The sequence below is a fragment of the Ictidomys tridecemlineatus genome, chromosome 1 (genome assembly GCF_052094955.1).
Source record: "Ictidomys tridecemlineatus isolate mIctTri1 chromosome 1, mIctTri1.hap1, whole genome shotgun sequence".
In the NCBI taxonomy this organism is placed as follows: Eukaryota; Metazoa; Chordata; class Mammalia; order Rodentia; family Sciuridae; genus Ictidomys; species Ictidomys tridecemlineatus.
The window spans coordinates 76,418,851-76,432,939 of NC_135477.1; the positions used below are offsets into that span (position 1 = coordinate 76,418,851).

Below are 14,089 nucleotides of genomic sequence, written 5' to 3' on the forward strand. Positions count from 1 at the left end.
TATTTTTTTCTTCTATTAAATTTAGGATCTCTCTACCAGCATTTTTCTGTTGATCTATCTTCCAGTTCACTAATATTTTCTTCAACTGTGTCAAAACTGCTTTTATCCCATGAAGTGTTTAATTTTATCTTGTTTTGACACATTTTAAGTACAACTTTCAGTTGTCTAATGGCATTTCCCAACTTATAATCTATTTATTTAGAATGTGCTAATCACAAGTATGTTAAAATCTGTGTTAACTCCAATGTATTAATTGTTTTTTCCTTGGTCTTATTTCTTGATATATCTGACAATCTGGTTAAATAAAAAACATTTAATATAAAACACTAAAGATATTCTGAATGGTGCCATTTTCTCCCAGAGATAATGAATCACCCTTTCCACAGACAGGCAACTAGAGGAGGATACAATAATTTAGTTCAACCATAGAGTGTCTATCATGAGACAGGGTTGCAGTCATTGTCAAATCTATTTGTTTTCCGACCTTTCCTTGGTAGCCTTCCATTTGTCTCAAGATAGAGACTAGGTGTTTCCAGAGCTCCTCATCTTTAGTGAGTACTGAACTACATTTTTTTGTTTCCTTAGTCCAATATCAGTGCTCATTTTTTTCTCTATTATCCAATTGTTTCTGCTTTGCTTCATACTCTCTTGACTTGTACAGCTTAAGATTTCAGCAGATACCTTAAGGGGAAAACCACCAAGTGTTGAGCTTATTTTATGTGGTTTCCTTCTCTCAGGGATTTTTCCCACTTAATTCTTTGCTATGTTGGCATCCCTTCAATGCATTCAACAGCTGTTTATTTTGCATTGTATCTGGATTTTTAAATTTTTCTTGGCAGAAGTAGTGGTCTACTTTAAGCTACTCTGTATGGTCAAACACAGAAATCCCCTCTAATTTTTGTTTTATGAGTGGCAGAGTAAAATACAGCAAAAACCCTAGAATTAAGAAGATTTGTGATCCATTTATAGCTCAGCCACTTACTAATTTTAAGAACTTGAACCTGTTTATTTTACCTCTGAGTGACCAAGTTTACAGTCAAATTTTTGTTGGAGCTGATATTTTCATGGAGAAAAAGATAAGTAATAAGAATAAACAAACAAATTAGAAAATATGATTTTTAAAAAAAATTTAAATTTGTTTTAATTAGTTATACATGGCATTTATGCACTTGATATATCATCCATAGATGGGGTATAAGTTCTCATTTTTCTGATTGTACATGTGACTGCGTAACCAATGTGATTCTACAAAATATGATTATTAATATGAAGGAATTACAGCTATAAAATTGACATACAAATACTGGTTAAGGTCATGCAAATGGGTGGAATGAATAGCAACCTTTATGAAAACAGGATTAAGTAGGAAAGATTCCAGACAAGAACAGGTGAAAAATGTGAACTGTGGCATCACACAGGCTGTGAAAGGAGAGCATTTCTGGAACATGGAGGTAGCCAGCTCTGTCAAATACTGCTATGCCACAGAATAAGACAAGGGCAAAAAACTTAACCATTGAATTTGGGAATATGAAAATTGCTGGAACCATTGACAAGGACAGTTTCAGCAGGTTTGTGTGGCCAATTATGAGGAACTGAAGAGTAGAAAGAAAAGAAAGGCAGAAATCTTTTTCAAGTTTAGTCATGTGGAGAGGGCAGGAAGTGGGACTGTGCTTAGGAAGTCTCAGCAGAGAGCCTGGGCCTTTCCAGCCCATTAACCATCCAGCTCCCCCAGGCTCAGCCACAGTGTGTCTCTGCTTCATCTTTTCCCCTGAGCCCTTCCTTTGGCTGTTCATTCATGCAGCTCCTCTCCTTTTCTTGTGCCTGGAGGTATGACTAGTATTATCTTTGTTTTCGAGTTCTCAGTTTTAAATTCTAAATTGCATTGTATTTCAATATTCCAGTTACTTGAGATAAATTAGGTGATTTTTAAAAATCATCTGTTTACTGAAACTTTCCAAAATATTGAAATCATCTCTTCTAAAAAATATATGAGCTCAGTATTAATTGATAGAATAAAGTTTTATCTGAACACACAAAAAAATAAAACAATGAAGTCAAACTATCAAGTTCCTGTGGAAGATTCAAAGGAGCTAGATTACCAGAAATTGCAGAATTCTGAACCAGAGAATCCTGAGTTCAACTCCAGTTTCTGTGGGTCATATAGGGCAATTTATTAAATAATAAATTTTTGTTCCATTTTATTATTTATACATGGGTAAATTTATATATATTTCTCAAATTGATTCATATAGCTTATGCATAGATCACACATTTATTTATCAATTTTATAATTTTAAATATATCTTATTTGTTTAATCTTGAGTCATATATTCATGTATATACATGGACAAATGCATATGCATTATATATATAAAGATCTTTATAAAGATCTCTCTAGATATATATACATAAATATTCTTTATGTTTATAAATATTTTTTGTATCTTTATCTATCTGAATCCTTACAGATATATTTAAATGCCTTAAGTAAACACACATTCAAATATTGACTATGCAGTAAATACTAGTTTCTTTTTCTTTTTCCCTTTTTAATCAACCAGAGTACAGATTGGTACAGTAAATACAATACAGAGTACAGTGTGTGTGTGTGTGTGTGTGTGTGTGTATGTGTGTGTGTGTATGTGTGTGTGTGTATCTCCCCTTACTTCTTCCTTCCCCAGGTTTCTCTCCTTTTTGAAATAATCTATTAACAACTCATTCTTCCTATCCCTTAGGTATCATTCAGTTTGGTGAAATCAACTAAGAAATTTATTTTCCAACATCCAAGGTCACACACTAGGCTGTTTTTTAAACTCAGTATCTTCTATTATTTCATAGGCTCTTTGCTGATCCTGCAGTTCTAAAAACTGTCTCTTTCTTTATCACTACTATTAAAATTTAATCAATAACCATTTTATGGATACAGCCTGTCTTTCTCACACAGTATAACTTTTACTTATTTTCCTTTATTCTATTCAGCCTTTGCAAAGTCACTCCACCCTTTCATATCACTTTCTAATTCTTTGCTGGTTTTTAAAAAATTGTTTTAAGTTTAAACTACTCTCTCAAGTCTAGACAGTAAGGTTATCTACATTATTTGTGGGGCCAAGGAAGGCTCCCTTGTCCAAAAACCAGGAAAAGACATGCAGTTAAAAACAAAAAATCTATAAAAACTTTTCTTTAAAGCATTTTATTACTCATAAAATGTAATAAGGTAATAGAGATATTATCTAATCAGACAGTGAAATGCCCAGGGAAGCCTCCAGACTCTGCCTGGTGCAGAGCTTCAATGCCCTCCAGAGGCCCCAGCTGCCTGGCCAGCAGGCCCACAGTGCACACTGCCTGCTGTCTCTTGGAGCCTTCCCTTTCTTAGACACAAGAACTACAGATTCTCTGACCTTTAGACCAGAGACATGCACCACTGTCCTGGTTCTTAGGCCATCAGTCTTGACCTGAAGTTCTACAACCTGCTTCCCATCATGGAGCCAGGCTACCACCTTCCGTGTTTCTCCAGCTTTCAGGTGACGTACCGTGAGATTCCCCAGCTTCCATAACCAAGTGAACCAATTCCTTTAATAAATATACTTTCATTTTCCATCTCTCTATTGATCTGTCTGTCTGTCCCCTATTATGGTTCTATCCCTGGAGAACTTTGCTAATACAGGGGTTTAAAAAGAGGGTCTCCATTCCGACATAACAAAGAAGATATCAGAGTAGCAATGGCCATGGGAAATATGGGTAAGGCATTCAGGAAGACAGGGCTGAGCGTGTGGGATCAGGAGCCGTCAGGATACGGATGTGCAGATTGTGACCCCTCATAATGTGTTTAGGGCGGGACTAGAGAAGATGGCCAACGGTGGAACACAGAGAAACCCCAGTGTTCAGAAAGAACAGAAGAGAAAGAGCCTGCAAACATCACTTGAGAAAGAGATGAGGGAAGCGAGCGAATGAGGAGAGCAAATGAGGGGGTGGGAACATTGAGGAAATTTCCTGGGCAGAAGTGAGCAAAGATAATTGGCAGAAAACCCCATGCTCCTAGTGAATAGGGAGCAGGGATGCTGGGAAGCGGTGAGGCAGGGAGGGAGATGCAGAAGATAGGAGGGGGTGGTGGCTGCACAGGGTGGGAGAAGGGGTGGTGGCCCCAGCTGCAGAACAGGCAGCAGCCACAGCAGCTTGTTGGATAAGTGGAAGATTGATGATAAGCCTGAAAAAATTGACAAATGGGTAGATCAGCTGTGAAAACTCTTTGGATGATTCTACAAAAAGGTACAAGTATGTGGAGAATTTGGGGGTAACTGACAGTGGCCTTACCATCTGTACCATCTCCTGTTTCTTTGCCATAGCGGTTTTGACTGGAGATTATATGCACGCCTTTTCTGAGTCTAAGCCAGTTTGGCTCTATGCAGTCATATCCTATTTTGCGATGATGGGGATTCTGACCATTCATACCTCATATAAGGAGAAGAGTACCTTTCTTGTGGCTCACAGGAAGGCTCCTACTGGGATGGATCCTGATGATATTTGGCCACTATGCTCCAGTCTCAAAGGGTTTGATGACAGATATACCCTGAAGCTGACCTTCATCAGTGGGAGAACAAAGCAGCAGCAGGAAGCTGAATTCACCAAGTTCATTGCTAAGGTTTTTGACCACAGCAGGACACTGTTCATGAATGCATACAAGCCTAAAATATCCAGGCTCCATGACAGTCTTGCCACAGAAAGAAAAATAAAGCAGCCAATTCTAAAAGCAGTCTCTTTCTTCTGGATCATGCTGAATTACTGTATGGGTGGGGAAAGAAACAGAACTTAAAATGAATAAAATAAGAAATGTTTAAAATTTCCCTTTTATGGCCTGAAATTGTCATCTATTCTGGAAAAATAGAATTTTCTAGCACAGATATGAGACATTCTAGTTCTTTCGTCTAGCTATAGCTTCCTTGGTCTGCAGATTGTGTTGTTTTAACATGCTTTGGAAAAGCATTCTTGCTAAAGCTATACAAGATTGTTTTTCTTTTGTACTTAGTAGTACTTTCTGTCGTATAGCTTTGTGCCATGCAGCATTTGAAAATTCAATTTTTAAAATTGTATAACCTGTTGCTGACTTTATGTTAATTTATGTTTCAACAATTGTTTCCCTGAAGAATCTAGGATACAACTTCTTGTGTATGAGAGCTTTCCTTCACACACCATTGTTGTGGGTTTGTGTATATCTGACTTGAGTGAAATCATACACACACACACACATACACACACACAAAATACAGTTTTTAAATTTGTTTAAATCAGACCTGCCTGTTATACACACACACACTATATATATATATACAGCTTTTAACTTTGTTTAAAGCAGACCTGCCTGTTAACTTTTGGTTCTTAACCAATTGAAGAAGTCAGTGGCATTTTGAGTTTTATATTGTCTATTTTCCACTACTATATCTCTGTTGATTTGTTTGTACCCTTTATTAACTGCCATTTTCTAAAATTTTGTTTTTAAATAAAAGGAAAAAAGATGTGGAAGAAAAAAAAGAAGAAGTGAGGCAGCTAGCTTCTTAGGAATTCACCAAGCAAGCACCTGTCACATGTCAGGAGTAACTACTACTTTGTACACACATTCCCTTCATCTTATCAGGGACCTTTTAGGTTGGATATCAGCATGCTTGACAGGTGCAGACTGAGTTGCAGAGATACTCCACCCTCACTCAAGTTCTATGCTAGGTAGCAGCAGATGAGAATTCTAGCTGCATGCGTAGATCAAGGAACATGAACTTCCCTTCCCCTGTCATATAGCTTTGTGCCATGCAGCATTTGAAATTTCAGTTTTTAAAATTGAATTTTAAAATTTTAAAATTCAAATTTTAAATTTTAAAATTCCACTCTGCCCAATTCCTCAAATATGCCAACTGTGGTCAATGGTCAGCTGCAATGCAAGCCTCTGGGACACTTTCTTCTGCCCATCTTTGGCTCATTCTGACACAGAAAGGGAAAGCCTGGGCCTAGGGCAGAACTAATAGAAGCAAAGAGCACAGATTATGGAGTTGAACTTCCAGGGTTCGAGTCCCATCTCCACCACCTCTCACCACTGCAGGACCTAAAAGTTAGGGTTGTCAGCTCATATATAAATTTAAATGTTACTGTATTAGTATACTTATATTAGTATAAGGTAATTCATTTAAATCTTCCCATACACAAATCAGGAATAAATAATAATTCTCAATTACAAGAAGAAAATGGAAGCATAAAGAGGTTTAAGAATTTGCTGGAGGTCATGCATTTGCTTATATTACCCCTGCAGCCTGGACACTGCAGAGCTGACATTCCCACCTTTGGACCATCCCAGAAGCCCTGCTCTCCTCACAACAACCCTGGGCTCACAGTTTGCTAGTCTTCTTCACAGAGTTTCACAGGACTCCATTATCTTTGATGCCGAGTCCCAGACACAGGGCTTGTCCTGTCTTCTACCCCAGATTCACTACACCTTTTATGAATCAAAGTAAGAAAAAGCAAGCTTAGCTGGTTCATTCCAATAACTAGTTTTGTTCTGAGGGGTACCTCCCAGTAGCAGGAGAAATTCCTTAGCTGTGTCCAGTTTACAGTTTGATATCATCTTTGAGAAATTGCTATTCTCTATCAGGCATGGACAGCCCATGGAACTTTGAGCGAACTACTGAAATCTCTCTGAGTCTCAGCTTCCAGCTTGTGATACAGCATTTCAACAGGGATTGAAGATGCTATGTGCTGAAATATGTGACATGAGATTTTCTTTTTAACTGTAGGGCACCAACTGCACCCTTTTTGAATTTTCCAGTATCAGCATTAAATCTTTTCAGGGACCTGAGTACTCCAGGCTCCCAAACTTTTCTCCCTCCCATATTTTAAAGTACCTAGCACTTTATTATTTATGTATTTATTTTTATTTTGGGCCGGGTACCTGAGATTGAACTCAGGAGCACCCGACCTCTGAGCCACATCCCAGCCCTGTTTTGTATTTTATTTAGAGACAGGGTCTCACTGATTTTTTTAGTGTCTTGCTTTTGCTGAGGCCAATTTTGAAGTCACAATCCTCCTTCCTTAGGCTCCCGAGCTGCTAGGATTACAGATGTGCACCAATGCACCCGGCTAGTACCTAGCACTTTAAATATAGGGACAGAGGTATGGACTGCACACAAGGCTCATCACATTTGTTGAGGCCCACTGAAACATTAGCTACTAGAAAAATAAGAGCTGCTTATGCTGGCCAGGCTCCTTCTGATGTCCCTGTTGGCCCTGTGCAATTCAGGCAGTGGTACCATGCTAGGTTTCTGAGCAAAGTGGCAGTCTCCCAAGGTCCTGTGTTGTTTGAGCTTCAATGACACTCTTCTGTAAATTCTGTGCTCTCTGCCTGGCTTTATGCTGAACTGTCTTCACTGTCACAATCCACAGGGACACAGGTTCTGCTTGAATTGCAGATTCCTCAAGCTAAAACTCCTGTGTAGCAGTTCCTAGATTCTAGCAAGAGTGGCCATTGTTTCTCACTCTGCCATCTGGAATTAGGGGAACTCGTTCTGCAAGCATTTATTGAAGGGTGTGAAGAAAAACAGATGTGTTTTAGGGCCACAGTAATCCAGGATCCACAACTTACTAATTGTGGCTTTGGACAAACCTTGTGACTTCTGTAAGCCGTGCTTTTCTTCACTTGCAAGATGTTAATAATAACGTTTTCCTTCTGGCATCACGTAAAGGTTAAGTATAAACTATGGAGGAATTCCTAAGACAGAGCCTGTAACATGGATGAGAACTAATAAATGGTTACTGCTATTTTTAAAATTGTATTTTCTGACTTTATTAATGTATAATGGACAAATAAATATTGTATATGTTTACAGCATATAGCATGATATTTTGATACATGCATACACTGTAAAGTGATTACCAAAATTGAGCTAATTAACACATCCATCTCCTTATGTGGTTACTTTTTTAAAAAAATTGATACATAAAAATTATACATATATATGGGGTACATGTGATGTTTCAATTCATGTATACTTTGCATAAAGTCCAAATAAGGTTATTTTTGTGCAAAGAAATAAACAAATGCACAAGGTTTGGGAATTGCTTTGTCTTACCTTCAGCCTTCACTTTTTTCCTTATCCAAAGGCACTGAGTCCTATCATCTCTACACATTCTACTTCTAACAACTTTTTTTTTGTTTCTTCTTATTGTGGGTATTGAATTTCATTTTTGCAATAGAGATAATAATAATAGCTCCAACTTGGTAGGCTAAGCCTGTTTAAAACGTTTTTTGATTCACCCTTAAACGACTGCATCTGCAGGTTTATTTCCATTTCATGTGAATGGTGAGTGGACCATGACAACTGGGAGGAAGGATATGATCCAGTGTGGCAGAGAGAGCTGTTTTCCAGATCATTCTAATGGACTCTATGCATATTGTCCTGAACCTTGTGAACTACTCAGTTCTACAAGAGAGGGATTCAGATAACAATAATAAAGGCTATTTGCTAAAAGCCATTTAAGAACTGGAGATGTCTTCCCTCTGTGTACATCTTTCTCTATGTCCACAGCTCACCTGTTTATGAAGAGTCATATTGAATTAGGGTGCACCCTAATGACCTCATTTTGACTTAATTGCTTCTGTAAAGACCCTGTCTTCTGAAGTAGTGGGGATTAGAACTTTGACATATAAATTTGGAGGGAGGATGCAATGTCACCCTTAATATTGCCCTTGTGTGTTAATCCTGTTTCATTGCCTCAGGCTCTAGGTCTCTGGAAATAAGCAAAACCTAAAATCCAGGAATGATTTTTTTCTGTGACTCAAGCCCCTCCACCCTTTGCAGCCATCATCTATTCATCATGTGAAGTCTTGAGTCTCAGAAGAAAACATCACTGAGAATTGATGAATTCTGAGAATTGCATCTTCCAACATCTCAAACCCTGATTTTTTTTTTTTTACCTACTGATTAACTAGATTCCTCTAAACTTCATTTTGGGAAAACACAACTTATGTTATACATGGATGTGTCGTAGGATTAGATGATGAAGAACAGAACTCCTTCTGTGAACTGCAGGTTTTTCTCACTGTATCAGCCCACCTGACTCTGGCAGAGCTACTGACTGCCTTGAACCAAGAGGTAGAAGAGGATGAATGCACTCGGTTCAAGGGTTGTGTTCCCATCCGAGGAATTCACATGCACCTTTGCCTCATTTTTTAGTGGCTCCAACTTCTGTAGGACCTTCTTTGTAAGCAGCCACCCACCTTGGACTAACAGAGGTGTGGAGGAGGTTGCATGTAATGATGGGGTTATCCCATTTCTTCTCATCTGCTGGTGCCTCTTTCCTCTTTTCTACCACTTGACTTTAACTCATTCTCTGTCTCATTTTCCCCAGGGCCCACATCGTGGCACCACAAACACTATTACTATTGATGGGTGGGTGGGTCTTTTTTCTGCCACGAAGTCCCCCAGCCAGGTACCATGGGAACACTCCATGAGGAGGGCTGCCCTTCTTGGAGTGGAGATGCTCACTTAGAGTGGAGAACTCATGGTCAAGATAAAGTTGTTCATAGACAAATTAATACCAAAGGCCCTCTTTCTAGGCTTTGCTCCAGCCCTCTCAGAGCCCCCCAGAGTAATGACTCCAACCCCAAGCACACCTACTCACCCAGTACCAGCCAGCTCTGTACTCACCAGACACTGGCTGAATTCTCTAAGTACAGAAAAGCCACTATTTTTATGAAAATGGTCCTGTCTCCAAGCTCATTTGGTTTTGGGCTGAGTTGCCAAAGGCGAGGGGGTCAGGGTGGAAGAGGGGATCTTTTATGTCCCGAGTTTGAATCCCATTCCCATAGAAGCACATGGATAATGTCCTCATTATCCATGTGCTACCTAAAGAGGTGTCAGGGGATTTCTTGTTCAAGACTGAAAACAGAAGATCTGCCTTAGCTCTGCTAAGGTGTCCTTATTCCCTTCCTGCTCTCTGTGATCCTACCTTTGGGAGAAGCAAGAGGAGAGAGAGCCATCAGGAGGTAGGCAAGGTCACTACCCACATTTGCACACATCTTCACTCTTCACCAAGGACTGTTTGCATGATCGCTGGGTGAGACAGGAGGAAAGGTCAGCCATGGGTGGCCATTTTCTTGGGGGAAGGTCAAATAAGGCCAGAACAGCATCTCTGAGGAGTCCTACGTATCCACTTATGAAGTAGGAAGACCTCCAGACTGCTCTAGAGGAAGTGCAAGGAAGAAGCATGGTATTAATCAGGCAGAATATTAAACTCTATCATTCACAACAGGCTCAAAGGTTGGCAAAAGCCCCATGTCCCCAGCCTCCCTAAGCAAGAAGGCACAGGCTTGGAGCCCAGGGACAACATTCCTGGCTAAGAGCTCCAGGGCTAGTGACTGCTTTCTCACTGCTAAACCTAGGACCCAGCTGTCCCCACTCACAGATTGTGCTTTTTGTGATATTGGAAGCTATTTGTCTCTTACATTTCCTGCAAGATGAGTGGGGACTTTCTGGCCTATTCAGTCTGTGTGACACAACCCTTCCCACTCACCCACACAGCTGTATTCAGCACCGTACAGAACTGAATGAACCAGGCTCTAGCATGGGTTTTATTTTTTATTTTGACAACCCCCTGGGTATTTTTTTTTATAGTATTCCTTCATTTTTCCCCAATGTAAGTTTTTAAAACAACTTAGGTATTTCAAAAACAGGTTATGGTTGTGGGTATACAAAGCCCCTTTCAACCCATCTTAGCCTGTTTCCTATTGCTATTGACACAATACCACAGATTGGGTAAATTATAAAGAGAAGAGGTTTATTTTGGCTCTTGTTTCTAGTTCAAGGTCAAAGAGTCACATGTGGTGATGGCATTCATGCTAGAAGCGTCCTGAGGCAACACAGGGCATCATGGCAAGAGGCAGGAATCACACAGGGACCTAGCCAAATTGTTTTTATTAGCAAATCCACTCTCAAGATAATCCACTAACCTATCAATCCGTTAATCATATGAGTGGGTTAAACACCTCTTGAAAGACCCACCTCTTTCTTACTCTCTCTTATGGGAATTAAACTTCAATATGACTTTTGGAGGGGACAACCCATATTCAAACTCTAGCATGTACCCAGGAACTCTCTGAAAGATTAAGCAGACACCCTGTATGATCTGAGGCCAAATCTGCTCTTCAGAGCCCCAGCTTCTGGCCTGCCCTGAGCCTGGGCCCCACAGTGGTACGGTCGGAGGATACCTCTCTCCTCTGCTGCCTTATAAGACGAAACGACTGCATTCAGAAAGGATGAATCTCCTCAACTATGAAAGACAGAGACTGTTCTCTTTAGAGGAAGTTCTAGAGTGAGAACGCATGGAGTGTCTGAGACAGAAGAGGATGGAGGGAGACTTCCTGGTTAAAATGGTACATATCCTCAAGGAGAGAACCGAAGACTGCTATGATGCCCTGCTTTCATGACATTCTGGCTGCATCCTGCAGGGTCATGCATGGTTTCCAGCCTCCTGGGGGCAGAAAAAGGAGATTTATTGGCCACAGTTGCTGGTTCTCACAATATTCCTGGCACATCTGTGTCTGCCTCTTATCTACCTCTTGCAAACTAGAAAATTCAGTCCTCATAAACTACATGAATTTTGGCCTTCAGACCTAGCAATTTGGTTTGTTCAGGGGTAGGCTTGCTGCAAGATTCTTTACACGGAAAACCCAGAAGTCACATGAGTGATATCAGTGGTCAGGAAGAAGACCACAGGAAGTGAGGAGGTAGTAGCTATGCTCACACCAGGAGACTCAGGGAGATAAGTGGCCTTTTACAGTCAGATAGCCTTAAGTTTCTTACCTAAATGCATTTGGAAAAAAAGTTTATTTAGCTAGCACCTGCCCCAGTAAGGGAAGTAGTGGTGATGCCTGTGCACAGAAGATCGACATCCATTCTGGAGGCTATGAATGCCCAGGAAAGCTAAGTCCATCTTTGGGGTCTCCTCAAAGGCTCTTCTGGGCAAGCTGCATCTCCACCTCCCTCTCTCTTAAACTCCCCACTCCATACTACCTTCCAGTTCCATATTAGCTCTTGCTTAACTTTATATCGTCAAGGCTAATGTTCTTTTTCTTTTCCTTTTATTTGTTTATTCAACACTAGTATCCTGCCATCTCTATGCCAAGTGGTATTTTATGCACTTTAGAAATATTAACTCATATGTGGAATCTTAAAGAAATGACTTCATAGAAACAGAGAGTAGAATGGTGGTTGTCAAGTAGTAGGGTGGTTATGAGGAACGGGACTGGGAAAAACTTGATCCAAGGATACAAACTTTCAGTTAGACAGAAGGAATAAGTTCAAGAGAAATGTTGGACAACACAGTGACTACAGTTAATAACAACATACAATATTGTGTTCTTGAAAAATGCAAAGTGTTCTCACCATAAAAATCATAACTATGTGAAGTAATGCATATGTTACTATTGTCATTCTACAATTTGTATGCTTCAAATCATCATGTTGTACACAATTAATACATACTGTTAATTTCAGTAAAATGAGCAGTGAATAAAAAAAACTATGAGCTCAATTGATTCTCCTATAGACCCTCTTGCCAAAGTTGCTATTCTTGAACTTTTTTCTTAAACGAGGGAACACAAGGACACCAAAGGTGAGAATGTTGCTGGAAGTCACACATCTGTCCCATGCTTTCAGGCACCCTGTTAGGCCTTCTGTCCTCTGCTTTCACACCAACTCTGGGAGCCCCACTCACTCCCTCTCCTGCCCTCACTTCAGGAACTCTTACTCAGATCCCTGTCAATCTCTTTGTTTCACCCAAGGCCCTAGGTACAAGCTGGGACCTCACCATGACTCTTGCACAGGTCGCTGATGCTTGCTGGGCTCACAGTCCATAAGGAGACTGGCAAGTCACCAGGTACTCAGCCCTATACGCAGCCTATAAATACTTTGGTTAGAATTAATTACTTTGGCTAGACTACCCCTGCCCCAGTCACAGACATGTAACTTGCATCCATGAAAAACAACTCATTTCATGGTACATATTTCTGATACATGAATATGGACTGTGCTATGTGCACAGTCCCCTCTACTATACACGGAGACTTCAGAAAGGAACAGGAGAGGCAGAGCGGCTTGTCCAAGCTGGGGGAAGGGTCAAAGAGTATCCCCCAAGAGGAAACCTCAGGAGGTACCAGGCTAGCCTTTCCTTTGTATAAATAACCTTAGCAGAATATTCTGTGTTTAGTTCACATATGGGCTTGAACAGAGGGGAATTAATAATGGGCATCTATGTGACTGTGGCCATATCAATACTATTCCTGACAGAATCCAGAATCCACCGTCACTCCCTTGGCCCTTGTAAGAAACATGTTTCTATAGTTAGACCTGAAGTGGAAGCAGAGTACTACCTGTTTTCAAAACCAGCAAGTTACTGCCAACCCTCTAGGATAGACTACAAGGTAGTTTCCAAAGTAAATACACCAGAAATCTTTTAAAAAGCAGAGTTAGGTGTTTGTCATCCCAAAGTGCACACCACAGCCCCTGGGCTCCATGCCTCACATTCTCCAAGGCAGATACCTTGCCAGGATGACTCAGAGAAATCCAAAAAGAGATTTTTCCCCAGCCCATGCCCTGCAACCTCAGGCACTCCAGAGGGACATCGGCTGCAGTGACGGAGGACCTCTCTACTGTTGACAGAGGAATATGTTGGAGCAATCCCAAAATACTGGAGAAAGGAAGGAAATGACTATGGCCCCTCTTGAGTGGCCACTTACTTCTCCAGCCACTGTGGATCTCAAATGGCATTTTGTGGTCCCTTTGGGACATGGACACTGCTGGCACTGTTACTTTCTTTCCTTTACTTGCTCTGTATCTCTTAGCCATTCACGGTTTAAAAAAGGTTGGCTCTCCTGCTTGTGGATGACCTGCAAATCTAAGCATTTGCCCTTTCACCTTCTGTTTCTCTCTCTCTCTCTCCCCACCCCCCCACCCCCGCCTCTCCATACGAACAGAAAAACTACACAATATGAAAAGAAGATAATTTAAGCATCTACATAAGTAACTGGGTCTGAAGCACCTGGCTTGTTTTCTAA

At 40.5% G+C, this 14,089-nt stretch overlaps 1 pseudogene; it reads left to right on the plus strand.

The window, feature by feature from the left end:
• Window positions 1-4,810, plus strand: part of LOC144367008 (signal peptidase complex subunit 2 pseudogene) — a 68,715-nt pseudogene extending 63,905 nt beyond the window's left edge.
• The last annotated feature ends 9,279 nt before the right edge of the window (window positions 4,811-14,089 follow it).